The 9,553-nt window shown below is 33.1% G+C and overlaps 1 long non-coding RNA gene across 1 annotated transcript; it reads right to left on the bottom strand.

Moving 5' to 3' along the window:
* Window positions 1-1,793: 1,793 nt before the first annotated feature.
* On the bottom strand, window positions 1,794-3,736 carry LOC117123114. Its single transcript, XR_004447804.1, has 3 exons — window positions 3,660-3,736; window positions 2,593-2,664; window positions 1,794-2,203 (listed from the first exon to the last, which is right to left on the bottom strand). It is a non-coding gene; the product is annotated as an uncharacterized LOC117123114 (long non-coding RNA).
* Between the last annotated feature and the right edge of the window lie 5,817 nt (window positions 3,737-9,553).

The following is a 9,553-nucleotide window of genomic DNA, read 5'->3' as shown; positions in this document are numbered from 1 at the left end:
AGACAGGGTAAATACAGTGTACATATATATATGTATATATATATTTTAAATTTCCTGCATTGTACTCGACTTTCGATATATTAAGTATACTATAATAACAATGCTCAGATATGAAAACAAGACGTTAATCATACCAAGTGGACAAATTGTTGTATGGGAAGGGGGAGGGGCGTACCTAAAACTGTTGACGGGGGGAAGAAGAAGAGCCGGTTGGACCACAGATTTGGTATTTGTAGTATTTGTAGTATACTCAGTATTGGTTAAAATGTTTTTAAGTTTTATTACAAAAAATAACAAATGTTGTATTCAGTACATTTTTGACTGTCTTAAAAAAAATGCGGACCTTTAACGATTGAGGGTTGGGGACGGTGGGGAGCGTACGCTCCCAAATCATTATTAAAAAAAAAAAAAACGTTTTATTAACATGTACACTTCACAAAATGTATCAAATTAATTTAAAAATGTGTATACCTCATGAAAATATGAATGTTATAATAAATGGAAAATATATTTTGAATGTATTTCTCACTAATTCAATCTCTTTTATTTCAGTGTCTCAGGTCAAATTACCGATCCATCAAGAAGTGCAAGATCGATGTACAATCATTGTCACCGGAACACGATGTACATTAAATTGACGTAACACAATGTACTATCATTAGCCAGATTTATGTGGTCTTCTGCAAATAATCGCGCGCAGATATTTTGTTAGGTATCACTGGATCATCGAAATTTAAATTTGCAAGTTATGTTTCTTGTACAACGAACAAGTTATCCTCGGACGATATTACATACTTAAATATAATTAGGCCGAAGCATTATATTATATTATATAAAACTACAATCTTTGTGTTGATATTACGTGTACTGTATATAGTTTGGATGCAAGATTTCCGCGTATATTAAAAATAAAAGCTAACTGCTGTGGAATTTAAAATGCATCATTGTGTGTACTTCCTCTGTCGTAATTGCATTAATAATATATATTTCATGATATCAATTAGTATATAATCGAATTAAATATATTATAATCAGTTCAAAGCGAATATACCAGTATTATAGGCTACTACTATATCTTATAAACACTATTTCCAAGAATTCACATCATACAAATTACGAACATTTTCAGAGCAAGGTGCCTTCGAATTTTACAAAACAGGAAATGACGTTGGTTGCTAGACCACAGCTCATGAATATTCAGTAACACCTGTGCTCATTAGACTAACAATAAAAACTTTTAGCTCAGTTTTGACAAAATCGACCAAAAAGATTTTATTGTTAGTCTAATTAGAACAGGTGTAACTGAATATTCATGATTATGCATGAGTGTTGCTTAGCAACCACGTCATTTCCGGTTTTATGCTTTTGTTGAGGGCGTCTTCGAAAGGACCGTAGAATTTTACAAAACAGGAAATGACGTCGGTTGCTAGGCAACAGCTCATGAATATTTAGTAACACCTGTGCTCATTAGACTAACAATAAAAACTTTTAGCTCAGTTTTGACAAAATCGACCAAAAAGATTTTATTGTTAGTCTAATTAGAACAGGTGTTACTGAATATTCATGATTATGCATGAGCTTGTTACTTAGCAACCACGTCATTTCCGGTTTTTATATTGTTTTATTGAGGGCGTCCTCGAAAGAATTTCATTGCTAGTTTAATAGACAAAGTAGCTAATATTATTGATGAAGCAATTCTTCACTTTTAGTTTAAAGATATAAGGATATTTTAGCTATTAAATTTATTAAAGTAAACACAGACATTGAATAAGATGAGAAGAAATTAATAATTCCATTTAATATTTATTTCCAAGCATTAAAATCAAGGATATATATATATATATACATTTTATTTTATACAGTGATATATATGTATATACATTACATGCACATTCGGCAAAAATTAAGACCTGATGTTAATCCACAAAATTGTATATCGTATTACCTTACATATGTCTATATTTTTTGCAACAGTTTTACGGTTTATTTTCTCTATTAAAATAAACATAAAGCCTACAAGAATTAATACTTATTGCTAACATTATTTTTGCAGGATGCTTGATTTTTGACAACATTCGGCGCGCTATTTCAAAATAAACTTGATAAAATGGTCTATATTATAAATAATTGATAAGTTCTGTTGCTCTTTCATGATCGCGTCTGGACATTCTTTGCTGATATTTGTTGATCGTTGTCTACCTCACTGGAATAAAAAAATATTGAGAACATATTTAGAAACCAAAAAAAAGTATTATAACGAAAACAAAAAATATATAAATAAAAATTAGTGAGTACTCCAACCTATGAACATTAACATATTCAGCAATGTATGGACAATGCTGCTGATACAAGAGAATAGTACTTCACATTTCTTCGTATCAACATTATCATATAGTGTAAACCCTCGAATAAAGCCATGGGCTTCTTTTATTCACATTACATTTGACATACAAGCACTACAAATAATAATATTTGTAATTATTTCAATCTCATTGTATCAACTATTATAAGCATGCATATTTTGAAAAACATTAAACAAAATCTTCATGCATAACTATGTATTTTTACATATGGATTATAAACTAATTTTACCTTTTCACCGAATCAAACACACCGGACACACGCACACACTGCCGAAACACTGTTCCACGAGCCGGTACATTCCTAAAGAGAATAGAATACTAATATCATCACAGATTATGCTCATATTTTGTTTTCATGCAATTATTTTAGTATTTAAATTCTACTGAAACATAAATAAATTAAAAAATATATAAGATTGATAGGACATTTAAAACTTTAGGTGGGCTTCTTTTCAACAAAGTAAAGAGGGAGCTTCTTTTCAAAATGAATGCTGCAAATTTTGGGAATTACTACTTTAAACAATATATAGGGCCACAGTAACATCAATCTGTATCATCGATTACAGAATTCCAATTCAACTATTAAATCAACAATGCAAACTATTCAATACTGTACTTACATTTGTTATTAGTTGTAAAGTCTCCTTCGTAGTCTCTCAACTCCACATACAGTATTGTTTATATTTAAAACGCCACCTGGTGAGGTATCAAAACAATTCATTATTCTTTTTCTAAAGCGCTATTCCTTTATGATGATGAGGAAGGTAATAATGAGGATGATAATGATGGTAGTGGTTATGATGATATTGCTGATGATTATGATGATGGTGGTGGTGGTGGTGGTGGTGGTGGTGATGGTGGTTTTTATGATATTGATGATGTTGATAATTATTATTATGGGATAGTTCACAACATCCAATGTTATGAAACACATAATCGGTATAGCTCACGGTTTTTGTCGAAATTGGGCGATTTTTCAACCCTGTCATTTTCCTGTTGTTTTGAGCTCCCTGGCACATACGGATCACCGAAACACTATCCATGTTTGCAGATGCAACTTAAAACCTAATTTTAAAATCAAAATAATATTAATTCATACGATATATAATTATTTCATTATAGACTTAAAAGTTTGTGTTAATTCACAACATTTAATACTACGAACACATGTTGAACAACGTTAATTTAAACATAATCGGTATTTTCATGATCCTTTCCTACCATATTATAAAAATAAGCCGAAAAACAACTATGTTAAAAAGTAGGCCAATTTTGGCAAAAACGCAAAGGGCTCACGGTTTTTGTCGAAATTGGGCGATTTTTCAACCCTGTCATTTTCCGGTTGTTTTGAGCTCCCTGGCACATACGGATCACCGAAACACTATCCATGTTTGCAGATGCAACTTAAAACCTAATTTTAAAATCAAAATAAAATTAATTCATACGATATATAATTATTTCATTATAGACTTAAAAGTTTGTGTTAATTCACAACATTTAATACTACGAACACATGTTGAACAACGTTAATTTAAACATAATCGGTATTTTCATGATCCTTTCCTACCATATTATAAAAATAAGCCGAAAAACAACTATGTGAAAAATAGGCCAATTTTGGCAAAAACGCAAAGGGTATAAAGCTTAGGGTTTTTGTCGAAATTGGGCGATTTTTCAACCTTGTAATTTTCTGGTTGTTTTGTGCTCCCTGGCACATACGGATCACCGAAACACTATCCATGTTTGCAGATGCAACTTAAAACCTAATTTTAAAATCAAAATAATATTAATTCATACGATATATAATTATTTCATTATAGACTTAAAAGTTTGTGTTAATTAACATCATTTAATACTACGAAACACATGTTGAACAACGTTAATTTAAACATAATCGGTATTTTCATGATCCTTTCCTACCATATTATAAAAATAAGCCGAAAAACAACTATGTGAAAAATAGGCCAATTTTGGCAAAAACGCAAAGGGTATTAGCTTACGGTTTTTGTCGAAATTGGGCGATTTTTCAACCCTGTCATTGTCCGGTTGTTTTGAGCTCCCTGGCACATACGGATCACCGAAACACTATCCATGTTTGCAGATGCAACTTAAAACCTAATTTTAAAATCAAAATAATATTAATTCATACGATATATAATTATTTCATTATAGACTTAAAAGTTTGTGTTAATTCACAACATTTAATACTACGAAACACATGTTGAACAACGTTAATTTAAACATAATCGGTATTTTCATGATCCTTTCCTACCATATTATAAAAATAAGCCGAAAAACAACTATGTGAAAAATAGGTCAATTTTGGCAAAAACGCAAAGGATATTAGCTTACGGTTTTTGTCGAAATTGGGCGATTTTTCAACCTTGTAATTTTCTGGTTGTTTTGTGCTCCCTGGCACATACGGATCACCGAAACACTATCCATGTTTGCAGACGCCACATAAAACATAGTTTAAAGGTTTAAAGTAATAGTAACTTATACTATAAGCCCATATGAATTCTGGAATAATTAAACATATTTAATGCTATGGAACACATGTTAAACATGGTGTAGTAAAAAATAATCGGTATTTTCATGATCCTTTCGTACCATAATATTAGAATCAGCATGAAAATTAATAGCTAAAAATAGCCTCACGGTTTTTGTCGAAATTGGGCGATTTTTCAACTGTCATTTTCCGGTTATTTTGTATCCGTGGCACATACGGATCACCGAAATAAAATCAATTTGGCAGATGCCACATTAAACCTAGTTTTAAAATCAAAATAATATTAATTCATATGATATTTAATTAATTCATTAATTGTAGGCTTAATTCTGGGATAATTCAAAACATTTAATGATATGAAACACATGTTAAACAAGGGTAATTCAAACATAATCGTATTTTTATGATCATTTCCTACCATAATATAAGAATCACCAGAAAAAATGAATAGGTAAAAAATAGGTCAATTTTGGCAAAAAAACACAAAGGGTATAGCTCACGGTTTTTGTCGAAATTGGGCGAATTTTCCACCGTCATTTTCCGGTTGTTGTGTGCTCCCTGGCACATACGGATCTCCGAAACACTATCCATGTTCGCAGACGCCACATAAAACCTAGTTTCAAATTAAATAATATTAATTCATACAATATCTAATCATGATATTCCATGATATAATATTTATTGACTAATTGATCGAATTTATTCGATGTACAACATGTAGTAGTAAAATAAAATATTGTGAACAAGAAAAGTAAAAATTAATGAGCATCACGAACGCCCATAGGCCAGTCCATTTCCAATGGGGTAAAATGTAAAGATACTTCCCGTCATGAGCTGAAAGATGAAAAAATTAATTATATAATTTAATACTTATATTTAAATAAGTTTTAAACTTACAATTAAATATCTGTATGACAAAATTGTTTCCTGTCTCAATACCTTTGCTATATACTTTTTGTATACGTAGAAACATTAAAAAAATTTGTTGGTAGTAGTGTCAAATGAAGGATTTTTGTAGTAAAATGCCCGTAAATAAGGAACAAATGTAAAAAACGCGAACTGACCGAGGTCTGAAACAAGGGGATGCCTACAGCCTTGGTCAGGGTCCTGTTGCTGGTTGCTTTTGAATTAAAAAATATAATAATTGTTAGCCATTTACAGCATATGCTATTGGATCTTAGCGTACCACCTTAAAATTGTGGAAGTCCCTTTCTGGGCCCTCTATATTTCGAATTACTCAATCCGCCACTGGTAGCTATAGGCCTATCTGACATCGACATCATGGAGGTACATATCCATGACTATATTAATATCAATTGATAAAGACAGTGTTATTTGGGCCTACCTCGATCACGTTCGTCCTTTAGAAATAATATGACAATAATATTTTTGTCGGGGTATAACTTATTTCGATTACTGTATTCATGATTAAAATAATTATGTGCACCAGATAATGACGAGATTCTTTATAATAAATTTCATATAATTTCAATTAGAAAAACAGATACGAATCTACTATGTAAACAACGAACGGAAGTTAACAAGCCCCAAGCTGTAAATAAACTTTCTTTAGCCAGTTTCAGGAATATGGTGGTTTTAACGAGCCACTTGGAATGTATGTTGTTGAATAGAATGCAGCCGTGTCAATGCATGCCTCGGTCGAGGAAATTATCCAGCCTTCTTCAATGCCTAACAAATTTAGTCAAAATAATAACTATAGTATGATGACAGAATTCGAATTTTACTATAAAATTAACGATGCAAAATGTTCAATACTGTACTTACGTTTGTTATTAATTGTAAAGTCTCCTTCGTAGTCTCTCAACTCCACATACAGTATTGTTTATATTTAAAACACCACCTGTTGAGGATCAAAACAATTCATTATTCTTTTTCCTTTATGATGATGAAGACGGTAATAATGAGGATGATGATGATGATGATGGTAGTGGTTATGATGATATTGTTGATGATGATGATGATGATGATGATGGTGGTGGTGGTGGTTATTATGATATTGATGATGTTGATAATTGTTATTATGGGATAGTTCACAACATTATGCTATGAAACACATGTTTAACAAGGTTAACTCAAACATAATCGGTATTTTCATGATCCTATCGTACCATAATATTAGAATCAGCTGAAAAATTACTGTGAAACATAGGCTAATTTGGGTAACGGATATAGCTTACGGTTCAGTGTCGAAATTGGGCGATTTTTCTACATTGTCATTTTCCGGTTGTTGTGTGCTCCCTGGCAAATACGGATCACCGAAATACCATCCATGTTTGCAGATGCCACATAAAACCTAGTTTTAAGCTTAAAAATAATATTAATTCATACGATATCTAATTAATTCATTATAGGCTTAATTCAGGGATAATTCACAACATTTAATACTATGAAACACATGTTAAACAAGGTTAAATGAAACATAATCGGTATTTTCATGATACTTTCGTACTATTATATAAGAATCAGCTGAAATACGACATGTGAAAAATAGGTAAGTTTCGGCAAAAATGAAATAGCTTACGGATTTTGTCGAAATTCAGTGATTTTTCAACCCTATCATTTTCCCGTTGTTGTGGGCTCCCTGGCATATACGGATCACCGAAACACTATCCATGTTTGCAGATGCAACTTAAAACCTAATTTTTAAATTAAAATAATATTAATTCATACGATATTTAATTATTTAATTATAGACTTAAGTCTGGGTTAATTCACAACATTTAATACTACAAAACACATGTTAAACAAGGTTAATTCTAACAGAATCGGTATTTTCATGATACTTTCCTACCATAATTTAAGAATTAGCAGAAAAATGAATAGGTAAAAAATAAGCCAATTTTGGCAAAATCACAAAGGGTATAGCTCACGGTTTTTGTCGAAATTGGGCGAATTTTCAACCCTGTCATTTTCCGGTCGTTGTGTGCTCCCTGGCACATATGGATCTCCGAAACGTTATCCATGTTTGCAGATGCCACGTTTTAAAATCGAAATAATATAATTTCATAAAAAATAAGGCCAATTTTGGCAAAATGCTAAGGGTGCGCTGTATAGGCTATAGCTCACGGTTTTTGTCGAAACTTCCGCCTAAGTTAGGCGCTTTTCAGGGGTCCCAAGTCTCCCGGAACTCGCGGGAGTCTCTCGGAAATCGGGACGACATTCCGCACTCCGGCAAGCAAGAATCTCCCGGAAAAAAACCAATTTCCCGTAAATTCATAATATTTGCATGTTTTAAATATTTTATTATCAATTGTTTCATGGAAGTCATGCAATATGGATATCACTGTGTGCAGTAATACATAAAATTAAATTTGTTAAAGCCATAATCATTGCAGATCAGTGGCTGAAGATTCAAAGGGAGGTCCTAATTTTGTCCACATTATTTTAAAAAATGTGGAGAAAGGAACATTCTATTCTAAAATTTATGTCTGAAAGTGTCATTTCCGGCAATCTAGAGGTACCACAATCATAAATTTTCCTACCTCAGCCCCAACCATGGTAGGGCTGAGGTCTTAAGCCTACCCTACATCTGTGAAATCCCCTCCCTGCGCTCCCCTCCCCGCCACCCCACACCACCCTACTCCAAATTACTGGATCAACGACTGTGGATCTCCCGGAAATAACTTCTTCCAAATTAGGACCCCTGAGTTTTCCACCCTGACATTTTGTGATCCCTGGCACATACGGATCACCGAAACACTATATCCATGTTTGCAGATGCCACAAAACCTAGTTTTAAAATCAAATACAGTAATATGAATGCATACGGTTGTGGAACGACACATATTATATGTATATATGTGTATAAATGTATGTTTATGTACATATGTATGCATATGGCATGCTTGGATTCATTATCTCCTTCATGGCCCAATGGTTATAGTGTTTATCATGTCACGTTTCTTCTGGTGGAGGTTGACCGAAGCGGATCCAGAATTTTTTAAACGGGGGAGGGGGGGGTGGTGGGGGGGGGGGTGGTGTGAGTGGTTGGGGCACAGCAGTTTCAGAATAGTAAAGTGGGAGCACATAACATTTATATGCATTGAAATTTAGTGGCAAGACGTGGGGGGGGGGGCTACTGGACCCGCAACTGGTTGAGTTGTTTCTTCGTTGTCAGATTCCTCTTCCACGTTATTAATATTTATTCATTCTATTAATCTGCTTGGAGATTTTGGGTTTCTCCAACATGTCTTAATAACACAATGAAACCAAAATAATACCCATAAGATTACTGCGGATGTACCTTACTGAGAAATTTATTAAAAACATACTTTTCTTCAAAATGTAAAACCCACAGAGGATTTATGCACTGTGCACTATATAAGCATTCGTTTATTTAATTATCAAGTTACATAAATATAGAAAAATTGACATATAATATGAGCATACACGAAAACACCATTAAATTAACATAACAACACTACTATTCAGGGGTGGATCCAGAGATGTCCAAAAGGGGGGGGGGGCGAAATTTGGGCCGATCGAGACAACAATGTCCTAGGGGGTCCGGGGGGCATGCCCCCGCGAAATTGTTGTGTTCTAGACGCCCGAAAATAACATTTGAGGCGTTGTGGGCTATCATTTTTTTCTTTTTCTATATTTTTTTCTTTTTTTTTCTTTTTTTTTACCTCCCAAAAGGCGTGGGGGAGGGGGGGGGGGC

The sequence above is a fragment of the Anneissia japonica genome, unplaced genomic scaffold (assembly GCF_011630105.1).
Source record: "Anneissia japonica isolate Jap-2015-1 unplaced genomic scaffold, ASM1163010v1 scaffold11402_len470986_cov188, whole genome shotgun sequence".
Lineage (NCBI taxonomy): Eukaryota > Metazoa > Echinodermata > Crinoidea > Comatulida > Comatulidae > Anneissia > Anneissia japonica.
This window is presented reverse-complemented; position numbering and strand designations above follow the sequence as displayed.